Genomic DNA, 15439 nt, shown 5'->3' on the forward strand with positions numbered 1-15439 from the left:
GAAAGATTAAAACATCACGATCGATCATGGTGGCGAGTATCTTTCTCACGAGTTTGATCAACACCTCAAAGATCGTGGGATTGCCTTGCGCTTAACTCCACCTGGAACACCTCGGTTGAATGGTGTGTCCGAACGGAGAAATCGAACACTACTTGATATGGTTCGATCCATGATGAGTCACACCGTGTTGCCCGACTCATTGTGGGGTTATGCTCTTCTCGTCACCGCTCTAATACTTAACCGAAGTCCGTCTAAAGCTCATGACAAGACTCCATATGAACTATGGAAGGGAACGGTCCCTAACTTGTCCTTTATACGGGTTTGGGGCTGCGAGGCTTATGTCAAGTAGAGACACGAGGATAAGCTCGGCCCGCGATCGGTCAAGACATACTTTATAGGTTATCCTAAAGGAACGCTTGGACATTACTTTTATTCGCCAACCGAACAACGTGTATTTGTTGCGGCTAGTGCGACATTCTTAGAGAAGGAATTTCTCGAGAATGCAAAGAGTAATAGAACCTTCGAACTGACGGAGATTCCAGAACCAAATACCGAGCAACCATTGGAGGAACCAGTTCCTTCAATCCCGGCTGCGGTTAATATTCCTAAAGAACCTAGGAGGTCGGGAAGAGTCTCTATTCCTCCGGACAGATACATTGGTATGGTCGAGGAACATGACATAGATGACATCCTACTCTTAACAAGTAGTGAACCCGCAACCTATAAAGGTGCCATGACTAGTTCTGACTCAAAGCTATGGCTTGAGGCCATGCAATCCGAGATGGACTCCATGTATGAGAACAACGTACGGGATCTTGTTGACTTACTTGCTAAGGTTCATCCCCTTCAATGCAAATGGCTTTACAAGATAAAGCATTCTGTGGAAGGTCAACAAGATATCTATAAAGCACGACTAGTTGCTAAAGGTTTCACCCAAGTGCCAGGTTTGCACTACGATGAAATTTTTGCACCCGTAGTCATGCTGCGTTCCATTCGGATTATCTTAGCGATTGCCGCTTTTCATGACTATGAAATTTGGCAGATGGATGTGAAAACCGCCTTCTTAAACGGTTTTTTGGAGGAAGAGTTGTACATGGTACAACCCGAAGGTTTCATCGATCCTGAACATCCTAAGAAAGTGTGCAAGCTTAACCGTTCCATTTATGAACTTAATCAAGCTTCTAGGAGTTGGAATCATCGTTTCGACCAAGTGATAAAATAAAATGGATTTACTCGATCGGTCGAGGAACCATGTCTATATATCAAGTTGAGTGGGAGCAAGATTGTCTTCCTAATATTATATGTCGATGACATACTCCTGATTGGGAATGACATACCTCTCTTAACTTCGGTAAAAGTATGGTTGAAGAACCATTTCCAGATGAAAGATCTGGGTGAGGCACAAAGAATTTTGGGCATCCGTATCCATCGAGATAGATCACGTCGGATGTTATCTCTCAGTCAGGAGTCTTATATAGACAAGATACTAGAGAGATTCAGCATGACTAACTCCAAGAAGGGGTTTCTTCCTATGGCTCCCGGGGTGCATTTGAGCAAGACTCAGGCACCAGAGACACCGGAAGAGAAAGAGCGCATGACACGGATTCCTTATGCCTCGGGTATAGGATCAATCATGTATGCCATGATATGCACACGTCCGGACGTGGCATATGCATTGAGTATGACAAGTCGATTCCAACAAAGAAAGTGTGAATTACATTGGGTGGCTCAAGAACATTCTTAAGTACCTACGGAGGACTAAAGATTGGGCATTGACTTATGGAGGCGAACAAAAGCTATGCGAAACCGGTTACGCAGATGCTAGCTTCCAAACGGATCGAGATGACTCGAAATCCGAGTCCGAATTCGTTTTTACTCTTAATGGCGCTGATCACCGGAAGAGTTCCAAACAAAGTGTTACAACAGATTCTACGACTGAGTCCGAGTACTATGCCGCGTCTGAAGCCGCAAAGGAAGCGATATGGATGCGTCAATTCTTACAAGGACTATTCGTAGTGCCTAGTTCGAATGACCCGATCACCATCTATTGCGACAATAGAGGTGCCATCTTCCAAGCTAAGGAGCCTAAGTCTAGCAACAAGTCTAGACATGTACAACGGAAAGCTCATCTAATCCGAGATTTCGTGGAGCAAAAGGAGGTAGTGATAGAAAAGATTGCTACAGATGATAATATAGCAGATCCTCTCACTAAACCATTACGACAAGATAAGCATGAAGGGCATGTTAATTCCATGGGAATTAAACATGTTCCTGAGTTGTAGTACTCTTTTATGGATTAGATTCATTCTCTTTTGTACTCTATACGACATCATCATTTTGATATTTATATATTTTGTTTTTCATGTGGATTTGTACGACAATTTTGAACACCACAAAGTGAACTGAACAAACATTATATTTTTGGTCCTTAATTGCCCACGTGAGCTGATAACTCTGGCAATTATTTTGTGACGTTGGTTGATGGTGGGTTCAATGAGCCATAAGTCAAACGGTTGACTAACCAATCGCAGAGGCGAGTTATACGGATATCTCATAGGACACAATTGTGACATCGACATGGAGTCCTAAATATTTTATAACATTCGGTGCTAGGTCGTGGATAGGACCTCCATGGTGATCCTAAGAGTCGATTCTTTTGACTATCGACTGTCTCTTGAGACTAAGGCAGAATTTGGGTGACTTTGGTTTCTTTCTCACGATCATCCGTAATAGGGGGCCAAGTAGTTTTCTTCTGGGTCATTTCATGTTGTGCTTAGATCGGCAGGAGTCGAGTTGAAGGAAATATTCAGCCTTTATCAGGTACTCGATATTTCTCAAGGCCACTCGAGGAGCTGTAACTGAAATGCATGGCCATGCTCGAATACGAATTCGTTTTATCAATTAAGTTACTCTCTAGTCGGGGAAACCACTCTTGATACAGATCGATTGTAAAATACGACCTTTGCGGATCCGGATCTGCAAATTGTTTTACATTGAGTGGGAGAAATTTTAAATGAATATGAAAATCGGTTATCGCACATACACTTGTACGGACAAGTGGGAATTTGTTAGAGCCGTGTCCTCCAGTTAGTGCGGATAACGTTATTGCACATACACTTGTACGGACAAGTAGGAGCTTGTTGGGGCTGGTGTCCTCTACAGTTAGTGCAATAACATTTAAATCTCTAAAAGGATCAAAGGGTATACTTTTGTATTATTATTAGTTGGTTCACGTTTATCAATAACGGTTGGCTTGCTAGATAAGTTTGACGTTATTGTCATACTGATGGAGATGATCAACTGGTCCCTAAAAGTCACACCTATAGGATACGTTTGAGAGATGTGGTATGAAAATACCGTCATGTTGATGCCTAATATGACTAATCAGTTAGTCGGAGTTATTGACTAATAATTAGTCAAACGCGATGTGAGATAATTATTTAATACGGATTAAATAATAATGGCTAAGACGAATTAAGCGGTTAATTCGTAAATTGAATATAAACGATTATATTTAATTAATGTATATTGAATTAATTAATTATACAATATTGTCATTGTCGGACAAGTATTAATATATCGACTGAGTCATGTTACTAGTTGATATTTTAATAACCGATAACCGATGACGATTTATAATAAAAACCCGTCATATACATTTTAACATTTTGAGTCGGACCACGAGCCAAAAATAAGGAGGAAGTGGAAAGCCCACTCCCTCCTCCATGTACACGGCTTGGCCGAACCAAACAAAAGGAGAGGCTCCCTCTCCTTTTGCCCTAATCATCTCATTTACACAGAAATTAGGGTTTCGGGGCAATTCTCTCTGAAATTCCAGATCTCACATCGAAAAACCTCACAACAACTCTCTCAATATTGCAAGTCAATTAGAGAGTATTTCTAGCACAAGGGGCATAGTCTCAGACGATCTTGGGTGCAACGATTAGGAGGAAATCTACTTTGATTTCTGTTCTTAGGCCGAATTTCAAAGGACCCGAGGTTGATTCTTGTTCTTTATCGTTTCTCTATTGTTTTTCGTTTATGACCATAAATCGCATGTTAAACTTACGTTATAGTCCTAAAATTTAAGGGTTTTATACGGATATTACCTCACAGCCCCCGTCCAAGCTAGCCTGATAATCTTCACCTGACCTTTATCTAATCAGGCGGGACAAATATTGGCCCAACAATTGCCCCTTATCTCCTTATTTCCATTGGATCTGGCCAGGAATGAGGAGATAAAAAATCATGCTAGGCATAAATGTGATAATCTTTCCGGAAAAGAGTTTGAGATCTTTTCAACTTCCTAACGGCTAGTACCCATTAAATGGGGTAGGTTCATAAAGCCCTTGGAGAGTCATGATTAAACTCATCCACTTGTGTTATCCGTTAGCTTGATTTGTGCCTATAAATTGACTTGAGCCGTCAATTGATCTTTTCTTAATTTCATTCTTCCAATTTTTCAAACTTTCTTTGTTCTTTCTCTGATTACTTTGCAAGATAAAACCATGTTTCAATAACCTTCATATTTAATCAAAAAATGTCTGGTGGTTGAAGAAGAACTGTGGCACCAAAAACCATTGAGGCTGAGCAACCTCCGGTGGTGGTTGATGTTCCTGACATCATTCCTGAAGACGAGGTCGTTGAAGTTTCTGCCACTGCAGAAATTTGGCTATTATGCATAAAGGTGTCATCTTTAATCCTGTAAAGTCATTGTCTGCTTCATTTTCTGAGGCCAATCAACTCAAGCCTTCCTTTGAACATTATTTGAAGGGTAGAGGTTTGGGTACCAGAGAGTGGTCCAGTCAGGGCTAATTAGTGCAGTCCTGGCTGGTTTTGTATTTTTGAATGGGCGTTCAAGGGGGGTTGCAAGCTTCTTTTTACTCCATTCATGATTGACATTATGAGGACTATCAAGGTCGCTCCTTTTCAACTCATGCCTATAGTTTAGAAAATTGTTCAATCCGTTGAACATTTATGTGCCAAACACAATTTGGTGATCACTGTTGAAGAATTCAAGAACGTCTATCACCAGAAGAGTAATTCTACCGGGCGTTTCAATTTTTGCGTCAGGGCGAAGATGGCTCACTTGATAGCTAACTTTGACTCAGGCGATGATAAGGGTTGGGCTACAACTTATATGTTTATTAGGGTATATTCTATTGCCCCTAACTTGGACTATCCTAATTATCCGGGCATGGAGGGTGGTAAGTACTTCCCTCTATACAATTTAGAGCATAATAGTATGTAAATCAATTTTTAATATAAACTTACTTGTGTTGTGCCAAAGTGGTTGATTGGGCTTGTGATCCTGATGCTGAGGGGTCGGCTGATCGTATTGCAGCCTTTATGGCTCTTTCATAGGAGGAAATAACCTGGCCTTCTTGCCTTGGCCAAGAGCCTCTGCCTCGTTTTAAGAAGGCTAAATTGAGCACCTACAAGGCTGCTAAGAGTGCTAAGGCTTCAGGGGCCTCAACGTCTGGAAGTAAGTTTTATTTTCCTGTGTTGATATTTATGCATGCGCATATGTTAGTATTGCTGATATAGGATTTCTTCGTGTAGCTACCAGGGCTTCTGTGAGGATTGCTAGATTTGGCCTGTCCGTTGTGAAGGTAGGGATTTCCCAAATTACAGAGGAGATGTCTTGGAACAGCGAGGCTACAGGGAGTGATAGTATGCTTCAAATTCAGGTCCCTACTCACCAGGCTCAATTGGTGTCTCCTCCACAGGTCGTGGGTGATACTGACGAGTCCAGACTCGCTAACAAAAGAAAAAGGTAGGAAGAGGTCTCTGAGGGAATTGGAGCTATTGGTGAAGGTGTGAGCAAAGTCAAAGAAGTTAGGGACAGGCTTGGTGATGTGAAGTTCGCCAAGGAACAGATCCAAGCTCATTCCTTTTTGGTTGATGATCCTTACTCTATGTATCAGGCGGAGGAATCGCCTGCCCAGGCTGTAGCTGCTATGTATAATTCCAGGGACTGTGCTGCCAACTTGGTTGCTATGCTGCAGGGGGTATGATTCTTTTTCCTTGGTTTTATTTTTCTTACTCATTTTTTGCTCCACCTTACCTACCCGTAATTTCTTTGCAGAATGTAAATGATATGCTGAGGGATGCCTGTGAACTAAAGTCCTCAAATGTCAAGAATAATGTCTTGGATTGGGAGGTACAGTGTTTGAAGAAGGATGTTGAAGCCTTGAAGACTGACTTGGAGGCGCTGAAAGAAGAGAATGAGGCTCTGAAGAAGGAGAATGAGGCAGACAAGGAAAAACTGGTTATTGAAACGTCCAAGTTGGGATCTACCCAGAATGCAGTGAAATCTATCCAGACCAAACTTGCTACTGTCCAGGATGAGCTCGAAGCTGAAAAGCAGGCCAAACTTGCTACTGTCCAGGATGAGCTCAAAGCCTGAAAAGCAAGATTTTACACATAAGTATTGTCTTGCCAGGGGAATATTTTGCAGGGCGATCTAACTCAATAAACAATGCCTGACTAGGACGATAAATAAGTAAAGAATAGACAATAAAATGGAATGCAGAGATTTATACATGGAAAACCCTGGGAATAAGGGAAAAAACCACGGGCACCAAGCCAGGAGGGATTTTTATTATAGTTTTATGTATCTTGACAGGGAATTAGTGTGTCAGGCTATTAATAAGTAAGAATGTATGTAGAATTTACTAGAATGTATACAACAAAATGAGTGTAAGTGAGTAAGTCATTGATCTCCTTTTGTCTTCCCTCCCTTTGTTATTTATAGTGGCCTCCTCTAATCTTCAACGACTCCTCCAACGTTCATATGAGCATTCCTAGTTAATAGGCCTTGTGCCCTATTTACCCGAAAGTGGGTATTTTACTTTATAACTGCTCATCCTCATGTTTTGCTTGGTTGACTGTTTGTAGGTTTGTTGAATAGGTCTGCCGTGAAAGTAGGAACCACTTAATTGCATTCTGATTGTTTCCTGATGTATTCAAGTGATACCCAATATGTGTTTGATATATATCCCTTCAAGTCAAGCCTGATAGGACGGCCTGACCTGTCTTTCCCTCCTGGCTGGCGCCTATCTAAATGATAGATGTTGTGTCCTGGGTTGCCCCCGTCCGAGCTAGCCTGAAAATTATCGTCTGACATTTATCTGATCAGGCAGGACAAATCTTGGCCCAAAAAACCCTAATTTTGTGATTTAGGGGTTTTGGGTAGAAATTGATTTATGATGTGTAATTGTTGATTATTATTGTAGGTGACGTTGTGGTACTTTTGTACATTTGTGTGTTTGTCTGCAATTATAGTGGATTGCGAAAAGGTATGGTTTCCCTACTCAGTTGACTGTGTAAATATTATAAGATGGCTTGATTGGTTGGTGGCATGTTTATTGTTATCGTTAATTGGAATTGGCATTGTTCTCTTGGTATTGTGGATTGGTTGATTGTTTGTCTGTGGTTCGCGAGGTGCACCCTCGGCTGAGTCGAGTTACTTGCAGGAGTGGCTTCACGTCCTTGATTCGTCCCTTGTGGTTCCCGTCAGAAGGGGGATGTGCACATTGATGAACATGGGTTATTTGCTCTATGATGTTGAGCGGGGCTTAGGTAGTACGGCTGCGGTCCTCACTGGCGGTGAGGAATATCTGTTGCGATGGGTATTATGGCAGGGCTACACACTTTAGTAAGTAGTCAGTTGATTAATGAGGATATGGAGGTTGAGGAATGTGATTGTGTAATTGAATGTTGTTGATTTCTTATTTTGTTTATGCAGTAACTGACCCCGTTAAAATGTTTTAAAAACTGTGTTGATCCATTCGGGGACGGTGAGCAGTTGATTAGCAGGTATTTCTTTAGAGTACTCGCGGGATATAGCTGGGGATGGAGTCTTCACATATCAGAGTCTTTAGTCTTCCGCTGTGTTTTGCTAAGACAGTTTTACTTAGTTGGTTTGTAGTTTTGAGAATATTTGTATTTTACTTTCAAATTCGGTTTTTGTTGTACGCACATTAAACTTATTCACTTAAAGTACGTTTTATTATGGTCTACGTTGATTACTATGTCTCGGGTAACCGAGATGGTAGCATCTCCATGTGCTAGAGTGGTCTGGGTAAGGCACCTTGGTGTATGGAGGTGTTACACTTATGGTCAATATTAACCTGCTGGCAAGTAAGACACTTACTCAGATACTCAGCAATTTCATTCCTCATACAGGGCCACCAAAACTGGAGCTTCAAATATTGATACATCTTATCACCACCTGGATGCACTGAGTATGGCGTGTTATGCGCCTCACTCAAAATCTTTACTTTCAACTCGGTATCGTTAGGGATACACCATCTACCTCGATACTTGAGAACACCATCTGGGTTGACTTTAAAACCAAAAGCCTTACTATCACCCAACTTGGAACAAATATCATCTAACTTAGAATCTGCTACATGCTTCTCTCGGATCTCAACTCCAGTTTAGCCACCGGCATTTAAACACGCACTACTAGGTTCTACAAACTCCAAGTTAAGCTTCCTAGACTCTGTACACAAATCATCTGGCAAAATTCTGATAGAGCTAACAGAATGAACGGTCTTCCTACTGAGAGCATCAACTACAACATTGGCCTTCCCTTCATGATAAAGCAATTGCACATCATATTCATTAACCAACTATAACCAGCGTCTCTATCTCCGGTTTTAAGTCCTTCTGAGTGAAAATATACCTAAGACTCATGTGGTCGGTGTAGATGCGGCATCGAACTCCAATCAAGTAGTTTCGCTATATCTTAAGAGCATATACTACAGCTGCTAACTCCAGATCGTGTGTCGGATAATTTACCTGGTGGGCTTTCAACAGCCTCGAAGCATAAGAAATCACCTTTCTATTTTGCATCAAGACACAACTTATCCCATTATTAGAAGCATCACAAAAGATGTCAAACTCAACACCATCTTCGGTTAAGGTCAAAACAGGAGCAGTAGTCAGTCTTGCTTTCAACTCTTGAAAAGCCTTGTCACACACCTCAGGCAAAAAAAATTTTGATTCCTTCTTCAACAACTAAGTCATCGGTCTCGCCAGTTTATAAAATCCTTAACAAATCTTTGATAATAACTAGCCAAACCCAAGAAGGTTTGAATCTCACTGATATTAGTCAGACTCTTCCATTCCAACACAGCGTCCACCTTAGAAGGATCTACCATTACACCTTCCTTTGAGATGACATGCCCCAATAATGACACCTCACTCAACCATAATTCACATATAGAAAAAATTGCATACAACTTCTTCTTACAAAGAATATCGAGTATTGCACGGAGATGCACTTTATGCTCGCTCTCAACGTTGGAGTAGATCAAGATGTCATCAAAGAAAACTACAACACACTTATCCAAATACTCCCTGAAGGTCTTATTCATCTGGTCCATGAAAACCACAGGAGCATTCATTCATCCAAAAGGCATCACCTTAAACTCGTAATTAAACTCGTAATGACCATATCTCGTACTGAAAGTTTTCTTCGAGATGTCAACCTCTTTAAGTGGAATCTGATAAGAGCCTGATCTCAAATCAATCTTGGTGAACACACTTGCACCCCTCAACTGATCGAACAAATCATTAATCTTGGGCAACAGGTACTTATTCTTGATGGTCACGCGGTTCAGCTCACGGTAGTCAATACACAGCCTCATACTACCATCCTTCTTCTTAACGAACAAGACAGGAGCACCCCAAGGAGAAGCACTCGGGCGGATAAAACCCTTCTCATTCATTTCATCTAGCTGCTTCTTCAATTATTGTAATTCGATAGGAGCCATACGATAAGGAGCTTTGGCAATAGGTCCAGTCCCTGGTACAAGATCGATAGCAAACTCAACGTCCCTCTCCGGTGGTATACCTGATAGCTCATCTGGAAAACATCATCATACTCACTAACACCTGGAACATCTTCATGTTTCGGTAGCGATGGAGCACTCGTCACCACACATAGATACACTTGGTGTCTTTTCCTCTGCATGCCGACAAGTTTCATTGCTGAAATTAACTTAATACCTGGTTGTAGTCTCATTCCCTTATAAGTTAACTTCGCACCACACGGACTCTTAAGAAAAATCTTTTGGTCACGACATTGGAATCTAGCATCGTAACGGGATAACCAATAAATGCCTAGATTGATGTCAAACTCGGCTAAGGAGAAACTAATAAGAGTAGCTGGAAGGATAGATCCCATAATAGAGATAGAAACATCCTTGAATACCGTGGAACATGAAACAACTTCGCCCGACGGTAAGGAGATAAGAGTGGTTTCAGCAGAATGGGAAACAAGAGCAGCTTTCTTGGAAAAGGATGCAGATATAAAAGATAAAGATGCACCAGTATCGAATAAAATATAAGCAGGAATATCTGAAACTATAAACATCCCAGTAATCACATCTGGGTGTGCCTCAGCCTCGACACGACTCATCACGAAGATATGTCCCTTTGTCTTAGGGGCATTCACTGATGCAGGAGTAATATCTTTCTTGGGAAAATCAGCAGCTTTGTGACCCGGTTCTTTGAAATTATAACTGTAACACCCCCATACACAAAGGTGCCTTACCAAGACCACTCTAGCATATCAAGGTGCTACCATCTAGGTTCCTTGAGGTAAAGCATATCAAATAGACAATCCAAGAACGTTTATTAAAAAAATAACAAACTGTTTATCAAAGTACAACTCAAAGTTTAGCCAAAACTATTTACAACAAAAAAGGAACTAATGTATAAATGTCAGCAGAAGCTAGCTAAGCGATCAGTGATGACTCAACCCCATCCAAACCCGCAAGCTATCCACAGCCATACCTACTCAATCAACTGCTCACCATCTCCGAGTGGATCACCACAGTTTTGAAAACAATAACGGTGTTAGTCAACTGCATAACCAAGATAAGAATTCACAAACACAATCAATACAAACCAATCCAAATTCAATACCAATCTCCAAACTCCATTAATAACCAGTAACCGACTACACACCTAAGTGTGTAGCCCTGCCAGGTTACCCATCGCAGCAGGTAACCCTTACAGCCAGTGGGGGACCGTAGCCGTTCCCACCTAAGCCCCGCTCATCGCAACGAGTGCACCCAAATCATTAATGTGAACACCCCCTTGTGATAGGATCCACAAGAAGCGAACATGGGGTTAGAACCATCTCCCGAACATGGTCCTATCACAACAATACCAATCACAATATCATCTCAACCAATATCAATTGAACGAAACATGTTATATAATTAATCACAATCACAATCAATCTCAAATCAATTACACAATCAACTAAGTAGGTAAACCCTACCTTAGTCGCAAATCTGCAATCAACAACAACATTAATGTTAGAATTGTTCTTCTACGAACTTGTTGCCTAGCAAAGAATAAACAACAATACTATATCACAAACAATAATAATCAACCTTACCCCCATTCTAATAAATTAAGGAAACCCCTAAATGGCGACCACAAACTGATTAACAAAGCAATAGAGACTTTCCAACGAAGCCGGTACGGAAAGATGGAATGTAGACTCACGATCGATCAACTAGCCTTGAGAGTGATTAGGGTGATTAGAGAAATGTTAAACATAGTTTAGGTTTTTGTAAAATGATTTAGTAACTGTTAATACGAAATATATTATCTCTAATCACTTTAATCAAACCGCAGAAATTAATCCCGTCAGACCGGATACTCGGTCAAGTACCTAGGGTACTCGGCCGAGTACCAGGTACTCGACCGAGTACGACCAACTCGGTCGAGTATGTCACAATTCGGCCGAGTGTTCCCAAACCAGTATCTTGTTTAAAAGCACTCGATAGCCTACTCGACTGAGTAAGCTAAGGCCATAAAACCGTACTATAACAATAATATCCCAAAAGATTACCCTTACAGTCCTTCCCAAGGTGGCATGTTTTGTAGCAACTGAAGCATACTTTGTCTTTGATCTGAACATTCTTCTGAAATCCCTTCTGGTTCCCATTCTTGCCCTTATTGTAACTGTAGGCCTGTGAAGTAGAAGGAGTAAATCACTTCTTATAAGATTTAGCAGTCTCAGCTAACGTCTCAAGTCTGACAGCTTCAGTTTCACCCTCAGCCCAAAGAACTTCATCGTAAACACAAGCGAAAGTATCAGTATCCCTTCTCACCATACCCTGGATCTTAGCCTTTAACCCCCGCCATAAAAAGAATGTCTTTTGTGCTTCATTAGGAATCATATGTTCAATAAAATAGGCTAGAGCATTAAACATATTATTATATTCTAGTACGGATAAATATCCTTGCTTGATGTTCAAGAACTCTGCCATCTTCTTGTGTTTGAATTGAGCAGGGTAGAATCTTGCTTCCAAAAGAATCTTAAATCTCTCCCAGCTAAAACGTGGTTCCAAAGTTGCAGTGGGACCAGTCATAGCCCAGCAACGAATAGCTTCCTACTCAAGAAAATGTGCATCAATGTTAACCTTATCAACCTCTTCAACAAGGTAGAGAATAAAATGCTTCTCCATGTCCCTGGTCCACTCTGACATCAGCACAGGATCAATTGTTCCATCATAAATCTTTGCGTTACTCCTCGCAATCAGGCTTGCAATATTAGTATACTGGTTCTGGTTGTTATTATTGTGTTGTTTATGTTATCGTTGTTGTTGTTGTTGTTGTTGTTGTTGTTGTTGTTGTTGTTGTTGTTCTGATTCTGGAGCAATTGCGTAAGATCTTGGAGAATCGCGTTGTTCACGTTACCAGATATGTCCGCCATCTTTTCTCAAAATAAGACAAGGTTAAAACCTAAGAATGATGCTAATCACCCAAAAAAAAAACACACACATGCAGACTACCACCTTAGGTCCTTAAGTATCTACCCATCTCTTAATTTAGTCATTAAGGTTAAGCTTAAATTTTAATATTGTATTTGGATTTACCAAGTGTTTGCGTTGGGGGAAACCATACTCTGATACCAACTCGAACCCAACGGCCCAAACCCTGGGCGGGAGCGGTCACTCATGGTAGCTCGTCAGGCTATGTGCATGGCCCACAGATCAACACGGGTCCTTTCCAGCGCATTTTGTCGTCACTCATGCGCATCCCGGGAACCTTCCCAGGAGGTCACCTATCCTAAGACTGTTGGAGTATGTGTCCTTAACAATTGTGCGATCACATTATTGAAACTCATAATAAGAATAAATAAAGGGATGATTCATTTTATAAGTCAACTGGTCAACATTAATCGGTAATGATTGGCTGACTAGAATTTGACATTACTGTCGTTTATACGGTGGTGATCAATTGATCCCTTAAGGTCACACCTAAAGGACGATTCCCTTAATAGATAAAATTAATTAACTGTATATTGATACAGATTAATTAATTCCTTAAAATTGAACAATTCACGCATGTGAGTAAGAATATGAATCTTGTTGTAATTCGATTAAATGAGATTCGTTTTAGTAATAAAGATGTTATATTACTAAAATATTGTTTTATGAAACAATTAAATTACGAATGAACGGTTAATTATTATTGCAATATGTTGTAGATTATATTAACATGGACCATTTTATTTGCTTGTAATTGAGAATTACTAGTCGATTGTTGTATATAATTAAATTAATATATGTAATGATATTTAATTGTTAAATATGCATTAATATTATTAATAACATGTTACATGTCACATGTCACATGTCACACATTATATGAAAAAATGACGAATTGACAAAAATTAAATGGACTCCATATTAACAAGGGGAACCGGTTATAGGGTGGTTTAGGTGAAATGGTTAAAATCATTTTATTAGTGGTAAACACAATGATTATCTACTAAACTAAACTATACCCTAGTAATATTGAGAAGAACAATTGAAAAAGCATTTTGCATGCATTGGCTCTCCTCTCTCCTCCTCTTCACCGGTTTTTCCCCCTCCTCTATAATAAGAATTGTTCTTGTTTTTTTCCTACATTCATTCTTAGAAAAATTACATCTTACTCTTCTCTCTTCTCTCTAAAATAAGTTTTAGAAAGTTAATTGTTCTAATATCTCATATACAAATTACTACTAGTAGTAGTAATAAAAATAACATTAGAGTATATTTTAAGGATAGCTACTAAATTAATCTAGTTAATTATTTAGTAGTTTTAAGGGGGTTGCCTTGGTGCAATTGATAGGAGGTTTTCATACATTTGGGACAAAAGGAATCATCCAATATTTAAGCTCAAGAACAAGTAAGAAAGATGTTCTTACTTGTGCCCTTATATCCGATTTCCATATTGTAAAGAATTTCATTCTTACTTCTAATTTTCTTTATGTTATGCATGCATAAGATCAACATCTAAATTAAAAGAGTTATTTCGATCTATAATTAAATGAGTTTAATTAGAGGGTATAGTATCCTTTCAAGTGGTATCAGAGCAAATGGTTGTTGCATGCATAATCAGTTTGGTTTTTCCGAGTTATTTGTAACTTAATTAAAACTAAAATTTGTTATTTATGAAGATAAAGCCACGAATTTTTTTGCATGTTATATATTCTGGTCCTAAAATGAATTTAGGTCATTTTGATGATTTTTGGTAATTTTTGGCTCATTTTAATGATTTTTAGTAATTTTATTACATTTTAATGTATAAAATGGCGTTTAAAATGCTAAAAATAGTTAAACCTTGTTTCTGACCTTGAAATTTTTATATGACCTCACATGCATATTTTACTTACTGTATGTTAAATTTTGTATAAATTTGATTTATTTTGCATGATTTATACTCCCTCCAATCCAATCCAAACTACCCACTTGCTTTTGGGTGGTCTTCGAGACGACACTTTGACCGCGTTTTTCTTCCTTTGTATATATTTTTTTTTTTTTTGAAAAAAATATAATTTATAAAAGATATTTTCATAATACAACTAAAAAAGTAAATTTTATCATTCAAAGTTTTATATTTTTCTGTGAATTAACGGTCAAACTTTTTAAAGGTTGACCTCCAAAAAGCAAGTGGGTAGTTTGGATTGGATTGGAGGGAGTAATTTTTATGAGATAAAAATGAGATATATCGAGGTAAAAAGGTTAAAATTAGATAATCTTCGAATCAGGCCATGAAATTTTAATATGTAGTCACATGCACATTTTACTCACTTGTAAAATTTTAGATGAACATGATTCATTTTGCATGATTTATGAATTTTTAGTGTAAAAATGACATAAATAGTGACTATTTTAACAAAAATAGCTAAAACGAAATACATGGCATGAGAAAATTATTTAAGGATGCATTATTATCCTATAAATCAGATCTTAAGTTGGAACATTGATTAGATTAATTTTCATATGCTTTAGATGTTTTATTTGATAAAACCGATTAATTGCAACTATATTTTCTCGAAATATATTCGAAAATTTTAACCTTGATTTTTGACATTATGAGTGTCATGGAAATTTTGTAGAATGTTCAAAAATTT

The sequence above is a fragment of the Silene latifolia genome, chromosome Y (genome assembly GCF_048544455.1).
Source record: "Silene latifolia isolate original U9 population chromosome Y, ASM4854445v1, whole genome shotgun sequence".
Lineage (NCBI taxonomy): Eukaryota > Viridiplantae > Streptophyta > Magnoliopsida > Caryophyllales > Caryophyllaceae > Silene > Silene latifolia.